This window comes from Oncorhynchus kisutch, linkage group LG17 (genome assembly GCF_002021735.2).
Source record: "Oncorhynchus kisutch isolate 150728-3 linkage group LG17, Okis_V2, whole genome shotgun sequence".
NCBI classification, from domain to species: domain Eukaryota; kingdom Metazoa; phylum Chordata; class Actinopteri; order Salmoniformes; family Salmonidae; genus Oncorhynchus; species Oncorhynchus kisutch.
Window position 1 is genome coordinate 76,946,183 of NC_034190.2, and position 27,480 is coordinate 76,973,662.

Here is a 27,480-nt window from a genome sequence, read left to right on the forward strand (position 1 = left end):
CAGGTTGTCCTGAGGGTGGGAGTCATCAGGCCACGTTGTCCTGAGGGTGGGAGTCATCAGGCCAGGTTGTCCTGAGACCAGGAGTCATCAGGCCAGGTTGTCCTGAGACCAGGAGTCATCAGGCCAGGTTGTCCTGAGGGTGGGAGTCATCAGGCCAGGTTGTCCTGAGGCCAGAAGTCATCAGGCCAGGTTGTCCTGAGACCAGGAGTCATCAGGCCAGGTTGTCCTGAGACCAGGAGTCATCAGGCCAGGTTGTCCTGAGGGTGGGAGTCATCAGGCCAGGTTGTCCTGAGGCCAGAAGTCATCAGGCCAGGTTGTCCTGAGGGTGGGAGTCATCAGGCCAGGTTGTCCTGAGGGTGGGAGTCATCAGGCCAGGTTGTCCTGAGGGTGGGAGTCATCAGGCCAGGTTGTCCTGGGGGTGGAAGTCATCAGGCCAGGTTGTCCTGAGGGTGGGAGTCATCAGGCCAGGTTGTCCTGAGACCAGGAGTCATCAGGCCAGGTTGTCCTGAGACCAGGAGTCATCAGGCCAGGTTGTCCTGAGGGTGGGTGTCATCAGGCCACGTTGTCCTGAAGGTGGAAGTCATCAGGCCAGGTTGTCCTGAGGGTGGGAGTCATCAGGCCAGGTTGTCCTGAGGGTGGGTGTCATCAGGCCACGTTGTCCTGAGGGTGGAAGTCATCAGGCCAGGTTGTCCTGAGGGTGGGAGTCATCAGGCCAGGTTGTCCTGAGACCAGGAGTCATCAGGCCATGTTGTCCTGAGGCCAGGTCCTCCAGGATGGTAGAGAGAGCGAGAGAGATGGCAGAATTATAGGGAGCATACCTAAGATCACACAAGACACCATTTATTAACGACTGATCCCAGGACACAGACTGTTATAAATGATCATGTGTAATAAAAGGAAAGGGATGTTTAATTTTTATGATAAAGATCAGCGTAACTTTAAGCTATTCTCTCATACCAGTCAGCTGCACACTTCAATGTAATTTCCAAGCCCACTCTTACATGGAGAAATGGAGGAAATTGAGCTGTGCATGTTGATGTTATCACCAACAATTTTAGTAAGTTGACAAACAACTGAAATAACCGAAGAACACAGAGTTCTGTATTATCTCAAAGTCTGAGTCGACCAAATGTGTAAAAATCAAGCTTTGCCTGTATGGCTGTAGGCCTTAATAAGGATGAGGCAGGCCAAGCTCAGAATGAACTCGTTGGGTGGTGGGTTGTTGTATCTCTATTGTGGTCTGTGCGTTCTGCCCCCCTCCTGACCAGTCCTGCATTGGTAAGCCCTCTATTGTGGGTGTAAGCCTGTTTTACAGGGATGGGGTAAAACCTGCTAGCGTGGGGAATTTATTTTCTATCACCTGCCTCTCTGCTTCAGACTGCTGACCCCAACACAACCAATCACTCCACAGCCCCTCTTTCTACCATCCAAGCCATATAGCTCGCTACCATCTATCTAATACTGTTTTGCCTGGCTATCTTAAGATTAATGCACTAGCTGTGGGTCGCTCTGGATGTGAGCGTCTGCTGAATGGCTGAATTGTAATGGAATTGTAATCTAGTGCTGTGTATATCATGTTATGTTGTTTCCTGTTTGGACCCCAGGAAGAGTAGCCATTGCCTTGGCAACAGCTAATAGGGGATCCTAATAAGTACTAAATCCAACCCAGCCCTCTACTGTGTGGTAGAATCACACACTACAGCATACAGAAGCCTAGACCATCTACTTCTCTCCTCAATACCAGCTCCGAGCTAACTCACAAGCACTACACAGTGGTAGAAACACTCATTACAACAAGGGTTGCAAAATTCCAGGAACTTTCCAGAAATCCTGGTTGGAGGATTCCGGATTTTCTGCCTATCACGTCTTGATTTCGGGAATCCCCCAACGTCATTGTTGGATCTATGAATTTGAATTCAGCACTTAGAGCTCCCGGGTGGCGCAGCGGTCTAAGGCACTGCATCTCAGTGCTAGAGGTGTCACTACAGACCCTGGTTTGATCCCAGGCTGTATCACAACCGGCCGTGATCGAGGGTCCCATAGAGCAGCGCACAGTTGGCCCAGCATCATCCGGGCTAGGGGAGGGTTTGGCAGGGGTAGGCCCTCATTGGAAAAAAAGAATTTGTTCTTAACTGACTGGCCTAGTTAAATAAAACATGTTTTTTTAAATGACGTGTAGACACTAAAGGTTTGTATATTTGCTGTGTCAGAAATGTTCCTCATAGTTGATTTCTTTGGTTTCGTGTATGAACGACGAAATAATGAACGATGTGGAAGTTGCATTTTTTTTCTAGAGAACGCATAGAGCCCTGTTGATTATCTCTTTTATACCATGGCTATAATTTAACACATGTACTGCTAGAAATGTGTTAATTTTCAGTTAAAAATGTGTTCAACATCCACTGAAGTAGGTAGCAAGTTTTTGTTTTCTTGCAGCTTATTTGTGGAACAATCTTCAAAATGTTCTTGTGATGTGATGTCTCTGGGGCGATTCAGAAGGTTGATTGAGGACATTACCACTGATGAATGTGATGTTCTGGTGTCTCTGGGGCGATTCAGAAGGTTGATTGAGGACATTACTACTGATGAATGTGATGTTCTGGTGTCTCTGGGGCGATTCAGAAGGTTGATTGAGGACATTACCACTGATGAATGTGATGTTCTGGTGTCTCTGGGGCGATTCAGAAGGTTGATTGAGGACATTACTACTGATGAATGTGATGTTCTGGTGTCTCTGGGGCGATTCAGAAGGTTGATTGAGGACATTACCACTGATGAATGTGATGTTCTGGTGTCTCTGGGGCGATTCAGAAGGTTGATTGAGGACATTACTACTGATGAATGTGATGTTCTGGTGTCTCTGGGGCGATTCAGAAGGTTGATTGAGGACATTACTACTGATGAATGTGATGTTCTGGTGTCTCTGGGGCGATTCAGAAGGTTGATTGAGGACATTACTACTGATGAATGTGATGTTCTGGTGTCTCTGGGGCGATTCAGAAGGTTGATTGAGGACATTACTACTGATGAATGTGATGTTCTGGTGTCTCTGGGGCGATTCAGAAGGTTGATTGAGGACATTACCACTGATGAATGTGATGTTCTGGTGTCTCTGGGGCGATTCAGAAGGTTGATTGAGGACATTACCACTGATGAATGTGATGTTCTGGTGTCTCTGGGGCGATTCAGAAGGTTGATTGAGGGCATTACCACTGATGAATGTGATGTTCTGGTGTCTCTGGGGCGATTCAGAAGGTTGATTGAGGACATTACCACTGATGAATGTGATGTTCTGGTGTCTCTGGGGCGATTCAGAAGGTTGATTGAGGACATTACTACTGATGAATGTGATGTTCTGGTGTCTCTGGGGCGATTCAGAAGGTTGATTGAGGACATTACTACTGATGAATGTGATGTTCTGGTGTCTCTGGGGCGATTCAGAAGGTTGATTGAGGACATTACTACTGATGAATGTGATGTTCTGGTGTCTCTGGGGCGATTCAGAAGGTTGATTGAGGACATTACTACTGATGAATGTGATGTTCTGGTGTCTCTGGGGCGATTCAGAAGGTTGATTGAGGACATTACTACTGATGAATGTGATGTTCTGGTGTCTCTGGGGCGATTCAGAAGGTTGATTGAGGACATTACTACTGATGAATGTGATGTTCTGGTGTCTCTGGGGCGATTCAGAAGGTTGATTGAGGACATTACTACTGATGAATGTGATGTTCTGGTGTCTCTGGGGCGATTCAGAAGGTTGATTGAGGACATTACCACTGATGAATGTGATGTTCTGGTGTCTCTGGGGCGATTCAGAAGGTTGATTGAGGACATTACTACTGATGAATGTGATGTTCTGGTGTCTCTGGGGCGATTCAGAAGGTTGATTGAGGACATTACTACTGATGAATGTGATGTTCTGGTGTCTCTGGGGCGATTCAGAAGGTTGATTGAGGACATTACTACTGATGAATGTGATGTTCTGGTGTCTCTGGGGCGATTCAGAAGGTTGATTGAGGACATTACTACTGATGAATGTGATGTTCTGGTGTCTCTGGGGCGATTCAGAAGGTTGATTGAGGACATTACTACTGATGAATGTGATGTTCTGGTGTCTCTGGGGCGATTCAGAAGGTTGATTGAGGACATTACTACTGATGAATGTGATGTTCTGGTGTCTCTGGGGCGATTCAGAAGGTTGATTGAGGACATTACTACTGATGAATGTGATGTTCTGGTGTCTCTGGGGCGATTCAGAAGGTTGATTGAGGACATTACTACTGATGAATGTGATGTTCTGGTGTCTCTGGGGCGATTCAGAAGGTTGATTGAGGACATTACTACTGATGAATGTGATGTTCTGGTGTCTCTGGGGCGATTCAGAAGGTTGATTGAGGACATTACTACTGATGAATGTGATGTTCTGGTGTCTCTGGGGCGATTCAGAAGGTTGATTGAGGACATTACTACTGATGAATGTGATGTTCTGGTGTCTCTGGGGCGATTCAGAAGGTTGATTGAGGACATTACTACTGATGAATGTGATGTTCTGGTGTCTCTGGGGCGATTCAGAAGGTTGATTGAGGACATTACTACTGATGAATGTGATGTTCTGGTGTCTCTGGGGCGATTCAGAAGGTTGATTGAGGACATTACTACTGATGAATGTGATGTTCTGGTGTCTCTGGGGCGATTCAGAAGGTTGATTGAGGACATTACTACTGATGAATGTGATGTTCTGGTGTCTCTGGGGCGATTCAGAAGGTTGATTGAGGACATTACCACTGATGAATGTGATGTTCTGGTGTCTCTGGGGCGATTCAGAAGGTTGATTGAGGACATTACTACTGATGAATGTGATGTTCTGGTGTCTCTGGGGCGATTCAGAAGGTTGATTGAGGACATTACTACTGATGAATGTGATGTTCTGGTGTCTCTGGGGCGATTCAGAAGGTTGATTGAGGACATTACTACTGATGAATGTGATGTTCTGGTGTCTCTGGGGCGATTCAGAAGGTTGATTGAGGACATTACTACTGATGAATGTGATGTTCTGGTGTCTCTGGGGCGATTCAGAAGGTTGATTGAGGACATTACTACTGATGAATGTGATGTTCTGGTGTCTCTGGGGCGATTCAGAAGGTTGATTGAGGACATTACTACTGATGAATGTGATGTTCTGGTGTCTCTGGGGCGATTCAGAAGGTTGATTGAGGACATTACTACTGATGAATGTGATGTTCTGGTGTCTCTGGGGCGATTCAGAAGGTTGATTGAGGACATTACTACTGATGAATGTGATGTTCTGGTGTCTCTGGGGCGATTCAGAAGGTTGATTGAGGACATTACTACTGATGAATGTGATGTTCTGGTGTCTCTGGGGCGATTCAGAAGGTTGATTGAGGACATTACCACTGATGAATGTGATGTTCTTTATGACCGTGTTGTTCTTTCTGCTTGCATTTTGTATTTATGTTTCGATGTGTGTATTTTCTGTCATTTCTGTAATTCAGGGCTCATCTGTTAAAGAGACCGTGAACTCAGTAGTACTCCCTGATAAAATAAATCCACTGAATGTACAAAACATCTTCCCATGACAGACTGACCAGGTGAATCCAGGTGGAAGCTATGATCCCTTATTGATGTCACTTGTTAAATCCACTTCAATCAGATTCAATCAGATGTAGATGAAGGGGAGGAGACAGGTTAAAGAAGGAATTTTAAGCCTTGAGACAATTGAGACAATTGTGCCATTCAGAGGGTGAATGGGCAAGACAAAAGATTTAAGTGCTTTTGAACGGGGTATTGTAGTAGGTGCCATGTACACGGGTTTGTGTCAAGAACTGCAAAGCTGCTGGGTTTTTCACACTCAACAGTTTCCCTTGTGTATCAAGAATGGTCCACCATCCAAAGGACATCCAGCCAATTTGACACAACTGTGGGAAGCATTGGAGTCAACATGGGCCAGCATCCCTGTGGAACGCTTTAGACACCTTGTAGAATCAATGCCCCGACGAACTGAGGCGGATCTGCGGGCATAAAGGGGGTGCAACTCAATATTAGGAAGGTGTTCTTAATGTCTTCCTCCAAGTCTCTTTTGGTAGACGATAGAATATTCTGGATCTTCTGGCCCCCGTCTAGAGAGAGGGAGGGAGTAAGAGGAAGAGAGAGGACCAGAGAGAGAGACAGACAGACCAGGTAAAGGAAAATAGGGAAAATAATGTCAGTTAGTAGAATATGAGTTCTAATATATAGTTCTGTGTCTCTGGCATCCAGCATTCAAGACCAGAGGCAAGCAGTCAGAGTGGAAAAACAGAGTATGATCAATTACAATAGACACTAGTACACTAAGAAGGAGAAAGGTTGCTACTTGGGACGCAGGTATTATAGTACTCCTTTCTCCGAAGATGAAACTGTCATTTAGCTAACATGATGTAGTTGCAATAAAAGCTAACTATATGAATGTGTGTGTGTGGCAGACTTACTCTCGGAGGGAGCAACATATGCGATGGTGATGCCTACTATCTCAGAGTCACTGAAGCACAGTAGGAAGGTTCCGCTGTGGGCGGTCCTTTAGAATCACGTGGAGGTGCTGCTTACCGATTAAATCAAATATCAACCTAGAGGAAGGAAGACACCAGTACACACCCTTATCTGTGTGTGTGTGTGTGTCTCTACTGTGACTCTACATATTAACTCTTTCAAATACTTTAGCTGTGCTCGATTGAGCTTGTCTGGCGCAATGTAACCAATGGAATAGTCTCAAAGGTATAAACCCTGTCTGTCTGACACTCAAGACTTTCAAACACTATTTGAACCCAGGTCTGCTCTGTGTCTGACTGGTAGACAGTTCATTTGGGCACACCGAAGCAAAAAATAAATTCACGAAAACTAAAACAAGCGTAGTCCTTCCCTGTTCCAGTCTGTTTTCTTCCGGGTGGTTCCAGGTGAACACAACCTAGCTCTGATTGTGACTGTCAGACATGACTCACCCGTCACTCCAATAGCTCTTCAGGTACCTCTTGGTCAGACTGGAGGAAATGACAGAACAAGATAGATGACTTTATGAAGACTATAGACAGGAGGAAATGACAGAACAAGATAGATGACTTTATGAAGACTATAGACAGGAGGAAACAACAGAACAAGATAGATGACTTTATGAAGACTATAGACAGGAGGAAACAACAGAACAAGATAGATGACTTTATGAAGACTATAGACAGGAGGAAACAACAGAACAAGATAGATGACTTTATGAAGACTGTAGGAAACAACAGAACAAGATAGATGACATGAAGACTGTAGGAAACAACAGAACAAGATAGATTATTTTATGAAGACTGTAGGAAACAACAGAACAAGATAGATTATTTTATGAAGACTGTAGGAAACAACAGAACAAGATAGATTATTTTATGAAGACTGTAGGAAACAACAGAACAAGATAGATTATTTTATGAAGACTGTAGGAAACAACAGAACAAGATAGATTATTTTATGAAGACTGTAGGAAACAACAGAACAAGATAGATTATTTTATGAAGACTGTAGGAAACAACAGAACAAGATAGATTATTTTATGAAGACTGTAGGAAACAACAGAACAAGATAGATTATTTTATGAAGACTGTAGGAAACAACAGAACAAGATAGATTATTTTATGAAGACTGTAGGAAACAACAGAACAAGATAGATTATTTTATGAAGACTGTAGGAAACAACAGAACAAGATAGATTATTTTATGAAGACTGTAGGAAACAACAGAACAAGATAGATTATTTTATGAAGACTGTAGGAAACAACAGAACAAGATAGATTATTTTATGAAGACTGTAGGAAACAACAGAACAAGATAGATTATTTTATGAAGACTGTAGGAAACAACAGAACAAGATAGATTATTTTATGAAGACTGTAGGAAACAACAGAACAAGATAGATTATTTTATGAAGACTGTAGGAAACAACAGAACAAGATAGATGACTTTATATATATATATATTTTTTTTTCAGCACAAATTCATAATTGTACATAAGAATTGGACATCCTTTATTCTTACATTTCCTTATGACACCTGAAAATTCATGGAAGGGTTTACATAAGGACATCTCTCCCAAATCTGGTTGGTTAAAAAAACATCCATGCACATAAACTCAGCAAAAAAATAAATGTCCATTTTTCACTGTCGCTGGACCAGACAGGACTGGCAAAAAGTGCTCTTCACTGACGAGTCATGGTTTTGTCTCACCAGGGGTGATGGTTGGATTCACGTTCATCCTCAACGGAATGAGCGTTACACCGAGGCCTGTACTCTGGAGAGGGATCGATCTGGAGGTGGAGGGTCCGTCATGGTCTGGGGCGGTGTGTCATAGCATCATCGGACTGAGCTGGTTGTCATTGCAGGCAATCTCAACGCTGTGCGTTACAGGGAGGTCTACACCTGTTGTATTCGGAGCACGTGACAAATACATTTAGATTTGATTTGATTTTGAAGACATCCTCCTCCCTCATGTGGTATCCTTCCTGCAGGCTCATCCTGACATGACCCTCCAGCATGAAAATGCCACCAGCCATACTACTCGTTCTGTGTGGGATTTCCTGCAAGGCAGGAATGTCAGTGTTCTGCCATGTCCAGCGAAAAGCCCGGATCTCAATCCTATTGAGCACGTCTGGAACCTGTTGGATCGGAGGGTGAGGGCTAGGGCCATTCCCCCCAGAAATGTCCAGGAACTTGCAGGTGCCTTGGTGGAAGAGTGGGTAACATCTCACAGCAAGAACTGGCAAATCTGGTGCAGTCCACGAGGAGGAGATGCACTGCAGTGGTTAATGCAGCTGGTGGCCACATCAGATACTGACTGTTACTTTTGATTTGGACCCCCACTTTGTTCAGGGACACATTATTCCATTTCTGTTAGTCACATGTCTGTGGAACTTGTTCAGTTTATGTCTCAGTTGTTGAATCTTGTTATGTTCATACAAATATTTACACATGTTAAATTTGCTGAAAATAAACGCAGTTGACAGTGACAGGACGTTTCTTTTTTTGCTGAGTTTATGACATTACAGGAACCTGACAGACGTGGTAAAAACATGGTTGCAGTACATACCATATTCCGGAAGGTGGCACATGTGCTCTTACTGGAGGTGTGTTCCAAAATGGCTGTGTTATTTATTGATCAACACGCCAACATTATGACTGGAATAGTCAGAACAAAAACAGTTATTTAAACACTTGAAGGCCTACAGTCTAATGTTGAGTGATCTCTGTGTCTGTTGTACATTAGGCCTACTGCTTTCTGTACAACTATAGATAGCTAAAAGGAAGTTGCTCACAGAAATGTGCTAATCAGATTATGAGACGAAAGACTCTTCTTTGGCCATTTAAACATGGGTTTACTCAATGTTAGTGATGGCTGTTTAACAGTCTGTAACAGTCCTGGTTAGGTCCTGTACCAGTCCTGGTTTGGCCCTGTACCAGTCCTGGTTAGGTCCTGTAACAGTCCTGGTTAGTACCTGTACCGGTCCTGGTTCGGCCTTGTACCGGTCCTGGTTAGGCCCTGTACCGGTCCTGATTAGACCCTGTACCGGTCCTGGTTAGGTCCTGTACCAGTCCTGGTTAGGTCCTGTACCAGTCCTGGTTAGGTCCTGTACCAGTCCTGGTTAGTTCCTGTACCAGTCCTGGTTAGGTCCTGTACCAGTCCTGGTTAAGTCCTGTACCAGTCCTGGTTAGGTCCTGTACCAGTCCTGGTTAGGTCCTGTACCAGTCCTGGTTAGGCCCTGTACCAGTCCTGGTTAGGCCCTGTACCAGTCCTGGTTAGGTCCTGTAACAGTCCTGGTTAGGTCCTGTACCAGTCCTGGTTAGGTCCTGTACCAGTCCTGGTTAAGTCCTGTACCAGTCCTGGTTAGGTCCTGTACCAGTCCTGGTTAGGTCCTGTACCAGTCCTGGTTAGGCCCTGTACCAGTCCTGGTTAGGCCCTGTACCAGTCCTGGTTAGGTCCTGTAAAAGTCCTGGTTAGGTCCTGTAACAGTCCTGGTTAGGTCCTGAAACAGTCCTGGTTAGGCTCTGTACCAGTCCTGGTTAGGCCCTGTACCAGTCCTGGTTAGGCCCTGTACCAGTCCTGGTTAGGCCCTGTATCAGTCCTGGTTAGGCCCTGTATCAGTCCTGGTTAGGCCCTGTATCAGTCCTGGTTAGGCCCTGTATCAGTCCTGGTTAGGCCCTGTATCAGTCCTGGTTAGGCCCTGTAGGCCCTGCCCTACAGTAAGCATACTGCTCCTGTACAGGAACCAACAGGCTTTAGAATCCCTTTAGACTCTACTATATCCCTACTGTACTGTAGCCTACCATGTTCCTGGAGAAGTGCTGCATCTCCAGGGGCGTGGGGGGGGGGATGCTTTTATCAAGTTCACTTGCTTTTGCATATGTTTCCCATGCCAATAAATCCCTTAAATTGAAATATAATTGAGAGAGAGAGAGAAGGTGGGTGGGTGGGTTAGAGAGAGAGGGAGGAGAGGGAGGGAGAGAGAGGGTGGGTGGGTGAGAGAGAGAGAGAGAGAGAGAGAGAGAGAGAGAGAGAGAGAGAGAGGGAGGGAGGGAGAAGAGAGGGTGGGTGAGAGAGGGAGGGAGGAGAGAAAGAGAGAGAGGGTGGGTGGGTGGGTGGGTTAGAGAGAGAGGGAGGAGAGGGAGGAGAGGGAGGGAGAGGGTGGGTGAGAGAGGGAGGGAGGGAGGAGAGAAAGAGAGAGAGGGTGGGTGGGTGGGTTAGAGAGAGAGGGAGGAGAGGGAGAGAGAGGGTGGGTGAGAGAGGGAGGGAGGGAGGGAGGAGAGAAAGAGAGAGAAGGTGGGTGGGTGGGTTAGAGAGAGAGGGAGGAGAGGGGGAGAGAGGGTGGGTGAGAGAGGGATGGAGGGAGGAGAGAAAGAGAGAGAGGGTGGGTGGGTGGGTGGGTTAGAGAGAGAGGGAGGAGAGGGAGAGAGAGGGTGGGTGAGAGAGGGAGGGAGGGAGGAGAGAAAGAGAGAGAGGGTGGGTGGGTGGATGGGTTAGAGAGAGAGGGAGGAGAGGGAGGAGAGGGAGAGAGAGGGAGGGAGGGAGGAGAGAAAGAGAGAGAGGGTGGGTGGGTGGATGGGTTAGAGAGAGAGGGAGGAGAGGGAGGAGAGGGAGAGAGAGGGTGGGTGAGAGAGGGAGGGAGGGAGGAGAGAAAGAGAGAGAGGGTGGGTGGGTGGGCTAGAGAGAGAGGGAGGAGAGGGAGAGAGAGGGTGGGTGAGAGAGAGGGAGGTAATAGAGAGAGAAGGTGGGTGAGAGAGTGGGAGGGAGGGATGGGGGAGGGAGGAGAGAGAGAGAGAGGATGGGTGGGAGAGAAAGATGATTGGGATGTGTTTGTGCATCCACTTTTCCAGTTTTATTTGTGCAAATTCACATTGTATGTGCTTGCTTGGGTGCGTGCCTACATGTATTCTTGCATGCTCGTATGTCTCATACCATCTCTGGTCTTCAAACCAGTTGGCCAGGTAGCACCTCAAGGGGAAGGAGGGGGGATAGAGATGTTTGAGGGTCTGTGTGGCCAGATAAGCGATCAGCTGTTTCATCTGTATCCACTGTGCCATGATGAAACAGAGCTGGAAGAGACAGGAATAAAGGACATCTGATGAAGAACTAAACACGCCAACCTAAATGGCTCCATATTCCCTACATAGAGTACTGCTTCTGGCTAAATTCAATCAAAGACACATTGCTGAATTAGGAAATCACAGTTGGTTTTAGTTACTGTAAAAGCCTTCTGTTGCCAGTTAGGTGCATGTTCATCTACCTCTCAGGCAGATGCTTTCAATTAATGTGTCAGCTATGTTGCTTTGATTTAGTTCCAGCCGAAGCCAAAGGGGCCCGAATAGGGAATACTTGAGATAAATCTGTGAATATAAATCCCTTATAAAGAGGTTATTTGTAAGAGCAGATTGTCAGGAGGTCAATGTTAGTTCCTTGCATCACACAGAGACAAACACCAGAGGTCTATACCACAAAGGAGGGTCAAGGAGCTAGTCAGCTAACTTGAATACATTTTCTGGTATAACTTTTTATTTTTTAGAAAGATCAGCTTGAAATGGGTATGGTCTCATTGATTCAACTAACTAAAACACATGTCTAAGTTTAGCTTTTTTTTAAATGAAGCAGAAAAGCAATAGTTATTTCTGGTTGCTTACTAAAGTTAGCTGGCTAAATCCTTGATCCTACTTTGAAGTACACCCCTCAGAACAGTCATTAGGCCACTGTGTTACAATCACTTCCGGTCATGTAAATGAACACCCTGACTCAGTAATGAGAATAAGATAAAAGATGTAAGTCCTCAACAGGACAGTGGAGGGACTTAGACAAACAAAAAGGTTATCATTTGCTACCTTGTTGTTGTCATGTTGTGTTGCTACCATGCTGTGTTGTCATGTGTTGCTGCCGTGCTGTGTTGCTGTCTTAGGTCTCTCTTTATGTAGTGTTGTAATATCTCTCTTGTCGTGATGTGTGTTTTGTCCTAAAAATATATTTTTTATCCTAGCTCCCGTCCCTGCAGGAGGCCTTTTGCCTCTTGGTTGGCTGTCATTGTAAATAAGAATTTGTTCTTAATTGACTTGCCTAGTTAAATAAAAATACAATAAAATCATTCTCCATCTATTGTTATGTTAGTAACGCAATGGCATCATCCCTAAACAAATTAAAGCAACAACATAAAACAGCATTAAAAAACATTGCTATGAGAACTATGGAAATACTGTGCAAATGCCAGACATGCAGAAAACAAATGACAATTTTCCAAGTAAAGAATATGTTATAGAGCCAAGAACAAGACAAAACTGTTGAGACAATCTACACTACATATACAAAAGTATGTGGACACCACTTCAAATGAGTGGATTTGGCTATTTCAGCCACACCCATTGCTGACAGGTGTGTACAATCGAGCACACAGCCATGCGATCTCCATAGACAAACATTGGCAGTAGAATGGCTTTACTGAAGAGCTCAGTGACTTTCAACGTGGCACCGTCATAGGATGCCACCTTTCCAACAAATCAGTTTGTCAAATTTCTGCCCTGCTAGAGCTGCCCCGGTCAACTGTAAGTGCTGTTATTGTGAAGTTGAAATGTTTAGGAGCAACAACGGCTCATCTGCAAAGTGATAGGCCACACAAGCTCACAGAACAGGAGTGCAGAAGCACGGAACTATTTGAAGGGACCTTCATGAAATGGGTTTCCATGTCCAATTAGCCGCACACAAGCCTAAGGTCACCTGGTGCAATGCCAAGAGTCGGCTGGAGTGGTATAAAGCTCGCCGCCATTAGACTCTGGAGCAGTGGAAACGCATTCTCTGGAGTGATGAATCACGCTTCACCATCTGGCAGTCCGATGGACAAATCTGGTTTTGGCGGATGCCCCAATGTATAGTGCCAACTGCAATGTTTGGTGGAGGAGGAATAATGGTCTGGGATGTTTTTCATGGTTTGGCTAGGTTCCAGTGAAGGGAAATCTTAACACTACAGCAAACAATGACATTCTATTAGATTCTGTGCTTACAACTTTGTGGCAACAGTTTGGGGAAGGCCATTTCCTGTTTCAGTATGACAATGCCCCCGTGCACAAAGCGAGGTCCATACAGAAATGGTTTGTCGAGATTGGTGTGGAATAACTTAACTGGCCTGCACAGAACTCTGACCTCAACCCCATCAAACACCTCTGAGATTAATTTGAACACCGACTGCGAGCCAGGCTTAATCGCCCAACATCAGTGCCCGACCTCACTAATGCTCTTGTGGCTGAATTGAAGCAAGTCCCTGCAGCAATGTTCCAACATCTAGTGGAAAGCCTTCATAGGAGAGTGGAGGCTGTTATAGCAGCAAACCAACTCCATATTAATGCCCATGATTTTGGAATGAGCTTGTTGGCAAGCAGGTATCCACATACTTTTGGTCATGTAGTGTGCTTAATACACCTAGCCTATAGCTTAATACACCTAGTTTATAGCTTAATACACCTAGCATATAGCTTAATACACCTAGCCTATAGCTTAATACACCTAGTTTATAGCTTAATACACCTAGTGTATAGCTTAATACACCTAGCATATAGCTTAATACACCTAGCTTATAGCTTAATACACCTAGCTTATAGCTTAATACACCTAGCCTATAGCTTAATACACCTAGCTTATAGCTTTATACACGTAGCCTATAGCTTAATACACCTAGCTTATAGCTTAATACACGTAGCCTATAGCTTAATACACCTAGTTTATAGCTTAATACACCTAGCCTATAGCTTAATACACCTAGCCTATAGCTTAATACACCTAGTTTATAGCTTAATACACCTAGCCTATAGCTTAATACACCTAGCTTACAGCTTAATACACCTCACAATTCCAGTGGGTCAAAAGTTTACAAACACTAAGTTGACTGTGGCTTTAAACAGCTTGGAAAATTTCAGAAAATGATGTCATGGCTTCAGAAGCTTCTGATAGGCTAATTGACATCATTTGAGTCAATTGGAGGTGTACCTGTGGAGATATTTCAAGGCCTACATTCAAACTCAGTGCCTCTTTGCTTGACAACATAGAAGAATCAAAAGAAATCACCCAAGACCTCAGAAAAAAATGTGTAGACCTACACAAGTCTTGTTCATCCTTTGGAGCAATTTCCAAACCCCTGAAGGTACCACGTTCATCTGTACAAACAATAGTGTGCAACTATAAACACCATGGTACCACGCAACCGTCACACCGCTCAGGAAGGAGAAGCGTTCTGTCTCCTAGAGATGAATGTACTTTGGTGCAAAAAGTGCAAATCAATCCCAGAACAACAGCAAAGGACCTTTTGAAGATGCTGGAGGAAACAGGTACAAAAGTATCTATATCCACAGTAAAACAAGTCCTATATCGACATAACCTGAAAGGCCACTCAGCAAGGAAAAAGCCACTGCTCCAAAACTGCCATTAAAAGTCCAGACTACGGTTTGCAACTGCACATGGGGGGCAAATATCATACTTTTTGGAGAAATGTCCTCTGGTCTGATGAAACAAAAATAGAACTGTTTGGCCATAATGACCATTGTTATGTTTGGAGGAAAGATGGGGAGGCTTGCAAGCCGAAGAACACCATCCCAACTGTGAAGCATGGGGGTGGCAGCATCATGTTGTGAGGGTGCTTTGCTGCAGGAGGGACTGGTGCACTTCACAAAATAGATGGCATCATGAGGGAGGAAAATTATGTGGATATATTGAAGCAACATCGTAAGGTATCAGTCAGGAAGTTAAAGCTTGGTCGCAAATGGGACTTCCAAATGGACTATGATCTCAAGCATACTTCCATAGTTGTGGCAAAATGGCTTAAGGACAACAATGTCAAGGTATTGGAGTGGCCATCACAAAGCCCTGACCCCAATCCCATAGAACATTTGTTGGCAGAACTGAAAAGGTGTGTGCAAGCAAGGAGGCCTACAAACCTGACTCAGTTACACCAGCTCTGTCAGGAGTAATGGGCCAAACTTTACCCAACTTATTGTGGGAAGCTTGTGGAAGGCTACCCAAAACGTTTGACCCAAGTTAAACAATTTAAAGGCAATGCTACCAAATACTAATTGAGTGTATGTAAACTTCTGACCCACTGGGAATGTGATGAAGAATTAAAATCTGAAATAACTCATTCTCTCTTCCATTATTCTGACATTTAACATTCTTAAAATAAAGTGGTGATCCTAACTGACCTAATTTTAACTTGGATTAAATGTCAGGAATTGTGAAAAAATGAGTTTAAATGTAGTTGGCTAAGGTGTATGTAAACTTCCGACTTCAACTGTAGCCTTCAATTCTACCATTGCACTTGCCTACAGTTGTTACCTTCACAAAAAAAGGCAACACATATTAACAGGTAGGATCTTAACCCAACCATTGTTTTGTTTATTATTAAAGAAATGTTGTGGAAATACAAGAACAACCAAATGATGATAAAGGACTGGTCATTTTGACCCTTCAGTAAGCCCCACAAAATTTGACAGGTGTGGTGATACTGATAATTTGTTGCCACTGATCAAATCAAATTTGATTGGTAACATACACATATTTAGCAGATGTTATTGCGGGTGTAGTGAAATGCTTGTGTCCTAGCTCCAACTGTACAGTAGTATGTAACAGTGCAGTTGTATCTGAAAACAAGCAGATACAACTGCAGCAATACACACATCTAAAAGTGAAGGAAAGGAATTAAGAAATATATAAATATTAGATCAAACAATATCAGAGTGGCATTGACTAAAATACAGTAGAATAGAATACAATATATACATATGTCATGAACGGGGCGGCAGGGTAGTCTAGTGGTTAGAGAGTTGGACTGTTTACCAGAAGGTTGCAAGTTCAAACCCCTGAGCTGACAATGTACAAATCTGTCATTCTGCCCCTGAACAGGCAGGTAATCCACTGTTCCTAGGCCATCATTGAAAATAAGAATTTGTTCTTTACTGACTTGCCTAGTTAAATAAAGGTAAAATAAAAAATAAATGAGTAAAGCAGTTTGTAAACATGATTAAAGTGACTATAGTGTTCCATTATTAAAGTATAGTCTATGTACAGTATATAGGGCAGCAGAGTTGCGTAACTGAGTGGAAGCCGGCTAGTGATGGCTATTTAACAGTCTGATGGCCTTGAGATAGAAGCAGTCTCTCGGTACCAGCTTTGATGCACCTGTACTGACCTCGCCTTCTGGATGATAGCGGGGTGAACAGGCCGTGGCTCAGTTGGTTGATGTCCTTGATGATCTTTATGGACTTCCTGTGACATCGGGTGCTGTAGGTGTCCTGGAGGGCAGGTAGTTTGCCCCCGGCGATGCATTGGGCCGGCCGCACCACCCTCTGGAGAGCCCTGCGGGTTGTGGGTGGTGCAGTTGCCGTACCAGGCGGTGATACAGCCCGACAGGATGCTGTCAATGGTTTGATTACATAGCAGGTTAGGATAGTTAACACAGCAGGTTAGGTGAATTAACGTAGCAGGTTAGGAGAAAGGAAAAGGATTAGCTGTTGTCCCTGACACGACCACTAGAAGGCACTGTAGGCCTCCGTCCTAGACACAATTCTAGAAATGTAAACAAACCATCTGCAGTGCTGACAAGTGCAATTAAATCAACATATGTATGTGCCTTACTAGTGGAGGCAGTGGAGATGCCTTTGGATATAAACATTGTAATTTGTTTATTGGGTTGAAAAGCTGTGAGGTTGAGCATCCCACTGCTACTGTTCTGGATGACTGTTGGGAATATACTAGTAGACAAGGCAGTGGTTTTGGTTGGACAGTTGGAAAGCTTGCTGATGAGAGTGGTTTGAGGGAGTTGGAGGTTGGCTCTTCTGTGGTGATCGGGGATGTTCCTCCGTGGTTTCTCCCAGATCCTGTTGTTGATCTAACCTTGGTAGAGAAAAGGAAAGATTGGTCAGAAGTCAGTGATAAAGGGAAACTGGTTGACATTTACATTGGTAGAAGTTTTTATGCTTTTTCTACCGCTTTTCACAGGTGGATCCAATGACCCAGATAGTGGAGCACAGGAGCAGGTGTTTACCTTCCTGAATTTGATGTGCAGATATGTAGAAAACAGATGAACTGTCAGTATACACAGTTGAACTGTTGGCGATAGTAGTTGCCCTCCAGTGGGTGGAGGATGTACAACCTATTAGAATTATAGTATGCTCAGATTCTCTGTCTGTATTGAATAGTTTATCACCTGGTAAATCTAATAGGAGTGATCTACTATTAGAGGTATTAATGTTATAATGGAGAATTGAGAGAATGGGTGTAGTAGTGAGATTCTGCTGGGTCCCAGCACATTCGGGTCTGGAAGGGAATTAAATTGTAGACCAGTTAGCTAAAAGAGCTTTGAAACGAGATATAATTGCTATTAATGTTCCTCTGGGTAGAGTTGAAGCCAAATGTAAGATCAGAGCCATTTTGATAGATGTGTGGCAGAAGAGATGGGACTCGGAGCACAAGGGCCGGCATTTACATGCCCTCCAAAGAAAGGTCAGTGGACCAGCATTCAAAGGTCAGATTAGGAAGAAAGAGGTGGTGTTTGCTAGATTGCACTTAGGACATTCTACATTGAACTCATTATTATTTCTGGTTGGCAATTTGTGAGTGGTTTGCAAGTGGTTTGTGAGTGGTTTGTGAGTGGTTTGTGAGTGGTTTGTGTCTGGAGTGTATGGTCAATGAAACGGTGGAGCATGTGTTGTTATATTGTTGTAAGGATGTTGAAGTGAGGGAAAGATTGAAGTGTAGGGTCATTGAGGTTGGACGTGGTTGGGGATGGGGGAAGGTCTATTAGAAGTTATTAGGGTTCTTTTTATTAGGTAGGAGGATTTAGAAATGTTGTAAAACGTGATTGACCACACACTCCAGCACAGTAGGTGGCGGCATGCACATTTAACTTTTGTTTGTGGACCGCCATTATATCGAAGAAGAAGAAGAAGAAACAAGCCCAATTCCCCAGGAATTGAACCACTGGCTAAATCCCCTTAGAATGATCTCAAAGTGGGTTGAGATCTGATTGGTCCGGTAAATTACTGTACACATATGATTGGTCAATTGCATTTGATTGGTGTGTGACCAAATGAAAAGTATAGTTCTTAACAATGGTTCTTGCACTCTGTAAAATGTAATTGCCAATGCTTTCCTGCCTGAGCAGAATGTTAAATAATATTTTGCTGGATCATGACCTCTGGGTGCATTACTGAGTATAATTTGCTGGTGTCAAACTACATATGAAAACATGATACATATTTTGAAAGCTGAGAAGGAGTTCTTTCAAATGATATGACAAACAATAGCACCCCATCAATCAGTCAAGAAAAAACACCTGTGAAAATGAGTATCGTATATGAAAATCACTGCTTTTCCACCAAACAACTACCATTTACACAACATTCTAATGAAAATATTCTGTTAGGCTTGATAATCTGATATCAGAATATAAATATATTTTACTGTGCACAATCTTTAATATTTGCATCATGTGTTGGGACATACTGACCCGTCTGCTGGTAGAACGCCTTCCTCAGGATCTCAGTGTTTGACAGCCAGACCTCTAGCACGACCCAGCTCCTCTGTCAACTCAGTGTAGGCCAGACCTCTAGCACAACCCACCTCCTCTGTCAACTGAGTTTAGGCCAGACCTCTAGCACGACCCAGCTCCTCTGTCAACTCAGTGTAGGCCAGACCTCTAGCACAACCCACCTCCTCTGTCAACTGAGTTTAGGCCAGACCTCTAGCACGACCCAGCTCCTCTGTCAACTGAGTTTAGGCCAGACCTCTAGCACGACCCACCTCCTCTGTCAACTCAGTGTAGGCCAGACCTCTAGCACGACCCACCTCCTCTGTCAACTCAGTGTAGGCCAGACCTCTAGCACGACCCACCTCCTCTGTCAACTCAGTGTAGGCCAGACCTATAGCACGACCCACCTCCTCTGTCAACTCAGTGTAGGCCAGACCTCTAGCACGACCCAGCTCCTCTGTCAACTCAGTGTAGGCCAGACCTCTAGCACAACCCACCTCCTCTGTCAACTGAGTTTAGGCCAGACCTCTAGCACGACCCAGCTCCTCTGTCAACTCAGTGTAGGCCAGACCTCTAGCACAACCCACCTCCTCTGTCAACTGAGTTTAGGCCAGACCTCTAGCACGACCCAGCTCCTCTGTCAACTGAGTCTAGGCCAGACCTCTAGCACGACCCAGCTCCTCTGTCAACTGAGTTTAGGCCAGACCTCTAGCACGATCCAGCTCCTCTGTCAACTGAGTTTAGGCCAGACCTCTAGCACGATCCAGCTCCTCTGTCAATTGAGTTTAGGCCAGACCTCTAGCACGATCCAGCTCCTCTGTCAACTGAGTTTCGGCCAGACCTCTAGCACGACCCAGCTCCTCTGTCAACTGAGTTTAGGCCAGACCTCTAGCACGATCCAGCTCCTCTGTCAACTGAGTGTAGGCCAGACCTCTAGCACGATCCAGCTCCTCTGTCAACTGAGTTTAGGCCAGACCTCTAGCACGATCCAGCTCCTCTATCAACTGAGTTTAGGCCAACGCCAGGTTCCCCCTGCAGAGGAGGGACAATAGTTAATCATCTTTCAATGCCAGGGCTGCTTTCCAAATGACATCCTAAGGATTCTTTGGAAGGCAAGAAGGATTCTTTGGAAGGCAAGAAGGATTCTTTGGAAGGCAAGAAGGATTCTTTGGAAGGCAAGAAGGATTCTTTGGAAGGCAAGAAGGATTCTTTGGAAGGCAAGAAGGGTTCTTTGGAAGGCAAAAAGGGTTCTTTGGAAGGCAAGAAGGATTCTACATAGAGCCATATGTCCTATTTCCCAGCATGCTCTATTGCAAGGTGATTTTCTGAATTCTTTGTTTTATTATCTGTATTTTTGCATGACCATTGATTGGTTAATGAATTTTATGCTACATAAAGATAAATAACATACATTTTTCTAAACTAATCCAGTCTGTAAGTAGGTGGACTTATTGCACTCATTTGTGGGATGGTTATATCCAGTTTAGAAGATCGAGGTAGTATTCAATCTTCCCTACCCTAGTAGTCATTCTAAATGCAGGTTGGGTGTGATAAAAAATTCCACTTGTTGGATATGTTAACTCTGTCTGGATTTCACTAGGATTTACACATCACTTTGCAAGCCAGCACAATGTGACTTGTAGGCCTGATGTGGTCTGCAAACGAGGAGTTTCCTAATTTTAAAGGCTAATAAGGCTAGAGCTTAACAATCAGCATTAAGTACTAGCGGGTGAGGGCATTCCACAACCGCTCAGACGAGCTCCAGGTTAGCCATTTTTACAAGGTTCTTAATTTTGCCGGATTTAGCGACCAACAGTTTTTACATAGCCGTCTGCAGCGTGGGGAGAAATGTCCCCCACCCCCACCCCCACCCCCACCCCCAAACATCTTCCCTTGGCTATGACAGAGGGCTGAAGAAAGTATTGCCTATTAACTAACTAAGATGATACATTCCAGTAAAGAGGCGATTGTTTTCGGGATCTCGACCATCAGGACTCCGGCATGCCCACGCAGTGCTGTTGGCATGCGGTCACGTTTGGGGGACACATTGCAGCCTGGTCTCATAGACTAGACCAAACGTAAATCTGAGATAATCAGGTCGCTGATTCAAATCCAAGAGCCGAGTAGGTGAAAAATCTGTCGATGTGCTCTTGAGCATGACACTTAACCCTAATTACTCCTGTATGTTGCTCTGGATAAGAACTTCTGCTAAATTACAAAAATAATAAATAAAATACAAAAGTTATCAGTATCTTTGCTGTAACTTGCCGTTGGCAAAATGTTGTGGTTGCAATATGCAAATTTGATGTGAGACCTTAGGGATACCACAAGAGACGAACATTAGATCCAATTTAGATTCCTCTTCATTCGCTGCTCAGCAGACAGGCAGCATGGAGGAGGGGCATGTGTTCTCTGATGGAAAAAAAACAATTGGTCAGATTTTTCTTAATCATTTGTCCAATAAAATCATGTTTTGCTTTGTATTACCATTATGATTGATTGGTCCCTGAACCCTAGGAGGCCATTTTTAAACATATAATTTGTAAAAATGTGAAAGTAAAACCCACATCAGTAAAACCCTGACAAAGCTATGTTTTATTTTATCAACCTCCTCTGTTCTCCAAGAGTTCCTGAATTTCCTCTAACCCTCTGATGAACACCAGTCAACCCTCAATGTGGCTGGTAGGGGCGGACTAGCCATCTGGCATTTCGGGCTGTCTAACTTGTCTAACTTGGTTTTTTTGGGGGGGCGCAAAAGGATAATTATCTGTCTAATAATGCTGGGAAATACATTTGCAGGTGTGTTAGAAATGCTAGGGACAATTTTTGGTTCCAGTCCACCTTTGAGTGCATTTATAGAACCACCATGCTTAAAGGCTGGTTTTAGATAATTATGCCCTATCTGGGTTGGGATAGGGAATGCTGATTTACATCAGTGATTTAACCTTTCTTTAATTAGATGGAAGAACAAAATCTTATTTTGAATGACAGCCTAGGAACAGTGGGTTAACTGCCTTGTTCAGGGGCAGAACACCAGATCTTTACCTTGTCAGCTCAGGGATTTGATCTTGCAACCTTTCAGTTACTTTATTTTATTTTAGAATAGAATTGCTTCACTGTGGTCACTGAGAGGATGTTTGTATATGTTTCTCATTGCATTCTTTTCTGTGTAGTGTGTTCTTGGAGAAGTTTTAATAAACACACAGCATGTATTATTCAGGCCCTTTTAACAAACACAAATGCGTATGTACGGAACATTTCTCTCTCTCTCTCTCTCTCTCTCTCTCTCTCTCTCTCTCTCTCTCTCTCTCTCTCTCTGTCTCTCTCTCTCTCTCTCTCTGTCTCTCTCTCTCTCTCTCTGTCTCTCTCTCTCTCTCTCTCTCTCTCTCTGTCTCTCTCTCTCTCTCTCTCTGTCTCTCTCTCTCTCTCTCTCTCTCTCTCTCTCTCTCTGTCTCTCTCTCTCTCTCTCTCGCTCTGAACCTCTCTCTCTCTCTCTCTCTCTCTCTCTCTCTCTCTCTCTCTCTCTCTCTCTCTCTCTCTGTAATGTCCTTGTTGTTTCTACAGTGACTTTACTAAAGGTTATTTCCCTGTTGTAATTCCAATACTAAATCAGTGATTGGACGTAACACATTACAGAATGTATCCTTCACAGCAAATACTTACTGTGAAATGGCAACTAAAAGCGGCAATTTGAAATACTGTTTGAGACAAAACAATAACAGTCTTGCCTATAAACATCACCACCAGTGGGGTCAAAAGTTCAGCAAGTCATCTTTTACATTTATTTATCCTGTTAATGATAGGCTATCAGATTCCTATCTCTCTTTCCTGCTACCTTCCTCCCCCTCTCTCCTTGGCATAGCCTGGAGGAGTGTTGCAGCCAGCATCTGGAGTCCGGCTGTTTGAATGGGATCCTTTCTTACTGGGCCTATCGGTCCAGCGAGCACCCTCAAGGCATCGGCCAACTGCTCTGCAGACCCACTGAAACAGGTAGGGGTAGGCAGGGGGAGTGGGGGGGTAGGGGTAGGCAGGGGGAGTGGAGAGGAAGGGGTAGGCAGGGGGAGTGGGGGGGTAGGGGTAGGCAGGGGGAGTGGAGAGGAAGGGGTAGGCAGGGGGAGTGGGGGGGTAGGGGTAGGCAGGGGGAGTGGGGGGTAGGGGTAGGCAGGGGGAGTGGAGAGGGAGGGGTAGGCAGGGGGAGTGGGGGGTAGGGGTAGGCAGGGGGAGTGGAGAGGTAGGGGTAGGCAGGGGGAGTGGAGAGGAAGGGGTAGGCAGGGGGAGTGGGGGGGTAGGGGCAGGCAGGGGGAGTGGAGAGGAAGGGGTAGGCAGGGGGAGTGGGGGGTAGGGTAGGCAAGGGGAGTGGGGGGGTAGGAGTAGGCAGGGGGAGTGGAGAGGTAGGGGTAGACAGGGGGAGTGTGGGGGGGTAGTAGTAGGCAGGGGGAGTGGGGGGGGTAGGAATAGGCAGGGGGAGTGGGGGGTTTGGGGTAGGCAGGTGGAGTAGGGGGGTAGGAGTAGGCAGGGGGAGTGGGGGTAGGAGTAGGCAGGGTGAGTGGGGGGTAGGGGTAGACAGGGGGAGTAGGGGGGTAGGAGTAGGCAGGGGGAGTGGGGGGTAGGGGTAGACAGGGCAAGGCAAGGAAAGGGGAAAGTAGAGGCAGCGTAAGACAGTGGGAATGGAGCTGGGCATTAGGTGGGTTTTGGGGCAGAATCACCAAACATAGCATTTTAGCCTCACACCTTTGCACATGTTCTCCCCTCTCCTCAAGTTACAGTGCCTACAGAAATTATTCATAGCCCTTGACTTATACCACATTTTGCTGGTTTACAGCATCAATTCAAAATGGGTTAAATCTATCTACACAATACCCTAAAATGACCAAGTGAAAACATGTTGTTAGATTTGTTTTGCAAATGTATTGAAAATTAAATACAACACTATGTAATTTACATAATATTCAACCCCCTGAGTCAATAGATGTTAGAATCACCTTTGGCAGCGATTACAGAGTCTTTCTGGGTAAGTCTCTAAGAGCTATGCACACCTGGATTGTACAATATATATATTTTTAAATTGTGGTTGTTGATCATTGCTAGACAGTCATTTTCAAGTATTGCCTTAGATTTTCAAGCTGATTTAAGTCAGAACTGTAACCAGACCACTCAGGAAGATTCAATGTCGTCTTGGTAACCAATTCCAGTGTAGATTTGGCCTTGTGTTTAAGGTTATTGTCCTGCTGAAAAGTGATTTTTTTTCTCCCAGTGTCTGTTGGAAAGCTTTTGCCTGTGCTTAGCTCTATTCAGTTTATTTTTATCATAAAAAACTCCCTCGTCTTTGCCGATGACAAGCATACCCATAACATGACGCAGGCACCACCATGCTTTAAAACATAAAAACTGGTCCCCAGTGATGTGTTGTGTTTGTTTTGCCCTGAACATAACTCTGTGTATTCAAGACTTTAAGTCTATTTCTTTGCTACATTTTTAGCAGTTTTACTCTAGTGCCTTGTTGCAGAATGCAAAGAATGCATGTTGGGGAATATTTGTATTATGTACAGGCTCTTTTCACTCTGTCATTTAGGTTAGTATTGTGGAGTGACTATAATGTTGTTGATCCATCCTCAGTTTTCTTCCATCACAGTCATTAAACTCTGTAAATATAATTAATTTATAAAAATTTATAAAAACATAATTCCACTTTGACATTATGGGGTATTGGGTGTACGCCAGTGACAGAAAATCTAAATGTAATTCATTTAGATTTAGGGGGCAATGCAGATAGTCTGGGAGGCAATTTGATTAGCTGTTCAGGAGTCTTATGGCTTGGGGGTAGAAGCTGTTTAGAAGCCTCTTGGACCTAGACTTGGCGTTCCGGTACTGCTTGCCATTCGGTAGCAGAGAGAACAGTCTATGACTAGGATGGCTGGAGTCTATGACAATTTTTAGGGCCTTCCTCTGACACTACCTGGTATAGAGGTCCTGGATGGCAGGAAGCTTGGCCCCGTTGATGTACTACCCTGTAGTGCCTTGCGGTCGGAGGCCGAGCAGTTGCCATGCCAGGCAGTGATGCAACCCGTCAGGATGCTCTTAATGGTGCAGCTGTAAAACGTTTTAAGGATCTGAGGACCCATGCCAAATCTTTTCAGTCTCCTGAGGGGGAATAGGTTTTGTCGTGCCCTCTTCACAACTGTCTTAGTAGGCTTGGACCATGTTAGTTTGTTGGAGATGTGCACGCCAAGAAACCTGAAGCTCTAAACCTTCTCCACTACAGCCCCACCGATGAGAATGGGGGAGTGCTCGGTCCTCCTTTTCCTGTAGTCCACAATCATCTCCTTTGTCTTGATCACGTTGAGGGAGAGGTTATTTTCCTTGCACCACACGGTCAGGTCTCTGACCTCCTCCCTATAGGCTGTGCTTCCCTTTGTAGTCTGTAATAGTTTGCAAGCCCTGCCACATCCCACGAACATCGGAGCCGGTGTAGCACAATCCGATCTTAGCCCTGTATTGATGCTTTACCTGTTTGATTGTTCGTCGGAGGGCATAGCAGGATTTCTTATAAGCTTCAGGGTTAGAGTCCCACTCCTTGAAAGTGGCAGTTCTACCCTTTAGCTCAGTGTGAATGTTGCCTGTGATCCATGGCTTCTGGCTGTGCGTACAGTCACTGTGGAGACGACGTCCTTGACACACTTATTGATAAAGCCAGTGACTGATGTGGTGTACTCCTCAATACCATCAGAAGAATTCCGGAACATATTCCAGTCTGTGCTAGCAAAACAGTCCTGTAGTTTAGCATCTGCAATCAGGAGGATAGAGTTATGGTCAGATTTGCCAAATGGAGGGTGAGGGAGAGCTTTGCACACGCCTCTGTGTGGAGTAAAGCTGGTCTAGAATTTTTTTCCCTCTGGTTGCACAAGAAATGAAGTAAAACGGATTTAAGTTTCCCTGCATTAAAGTCCCCACCCACTAGGAGCTCCGCCTCTGGATGAGCGTTTTCCTGTTTGCTTATTGCGGAATACAGCTCATTGAGTGTGGTTTTAGTGGCAGCCTAGCTCTGTGATGGTATGTAGACAGTTACGAAAAATACAGATGAAAAGGTAGATAGTGTGGTCTACAGCTTATCATGAGATACTCTACCTCAGGCGAGCAAAACCCTGAGATTTCCTTAGATATCGTGCACCAGCTGTTTTTTTTTACAAATATGCATAGGCCCTCGTCCCGTGTCTTACCAGAGGCGGCTGTTCTGCCGATAGAGTGTATAACCCGCCAGACGTATGTTCTTAATGTCGTCGTTCAGCCACGACTCGGGGAAACATAAGAAATTACAGTTTTTAATGTCCCGTTGGTAGGATATAAGTGCTTTCAGTTTGTCCCTTTTATTTCCACCGATTGAACATTAGCTAAAAGAATGGAAGGCAAGGGCAGATTAGCCACTCGTTGACTGATCTTCACAAGGAATCCTGATCTTATTCCACAAACCTATGTTTCCTTTTCCAGCGAATCACGGGGATCTGGGTCTGGTCGGGTGTCCGTAGTATATCCCTGGTGTCCGACTCATTGAAGAAGAACTCCTCGTCCAATTTCAGGTGAGTAATCCCAGCTCTTTTCAGTCATAAGAGACGGTAGCAGCAACATTATTTACAAAACAAGTTACGAACAACGCAAAAAAACAAACAAAATAGCATGATTGGTTAAGAGCCGATAAGACAGCAGTCCTACCCTCCGGCACCATCTGGTCTGTTAGAGAAGAAAGTTATACAATCTCTAGCAGAAGGCTGAGACATGGGGTTATGATATAACTCTGATCTCTAACAGAAGGCTGAGACATGGGGTTATGGTATAACTCTGATCTCTAACAGAAGGCTGAGACATGGGGTTAAGGTATAACTCTGATCTCTAACAGAAGGCTGAGACATGGGGTTATGGTATAACTCCGATCTCTAACAGAAGGCTGAGACATGGGGTTAAGGTATAACTCTGATCTCTAACAGAAGGCTGAGACATGGGATTAAGGTATAACTCTGATCTCTAACAGAAGGCTGAGACATGGGGTTATGGTATAACTCTGATCTCTAACAGAAGGCTGAGACATGGGGTTAAGGTATAACTCTGATCTCTAACAGAACACAGCACACAACTCTTTCTGCTTCAACCTATGTCTCTGATCGATATCACAGAGCCCAGCCTGCCCCTTTATAAGGCACATAGAGATTGCCATGCCATGTATTGCACAGCACAGCATATCACAACACAGCACATCAGGGCATATCACAACACAACACATCAGGGCATATCACAGCATAGCATGTCACAGCACATCACACTATATCACAGCACAGCACACTATATCACAGCACAGCATATCACAGCCCAGCACAGCACACTATATCACAGCACAGCATATCACAGCCCAGCACAGCAC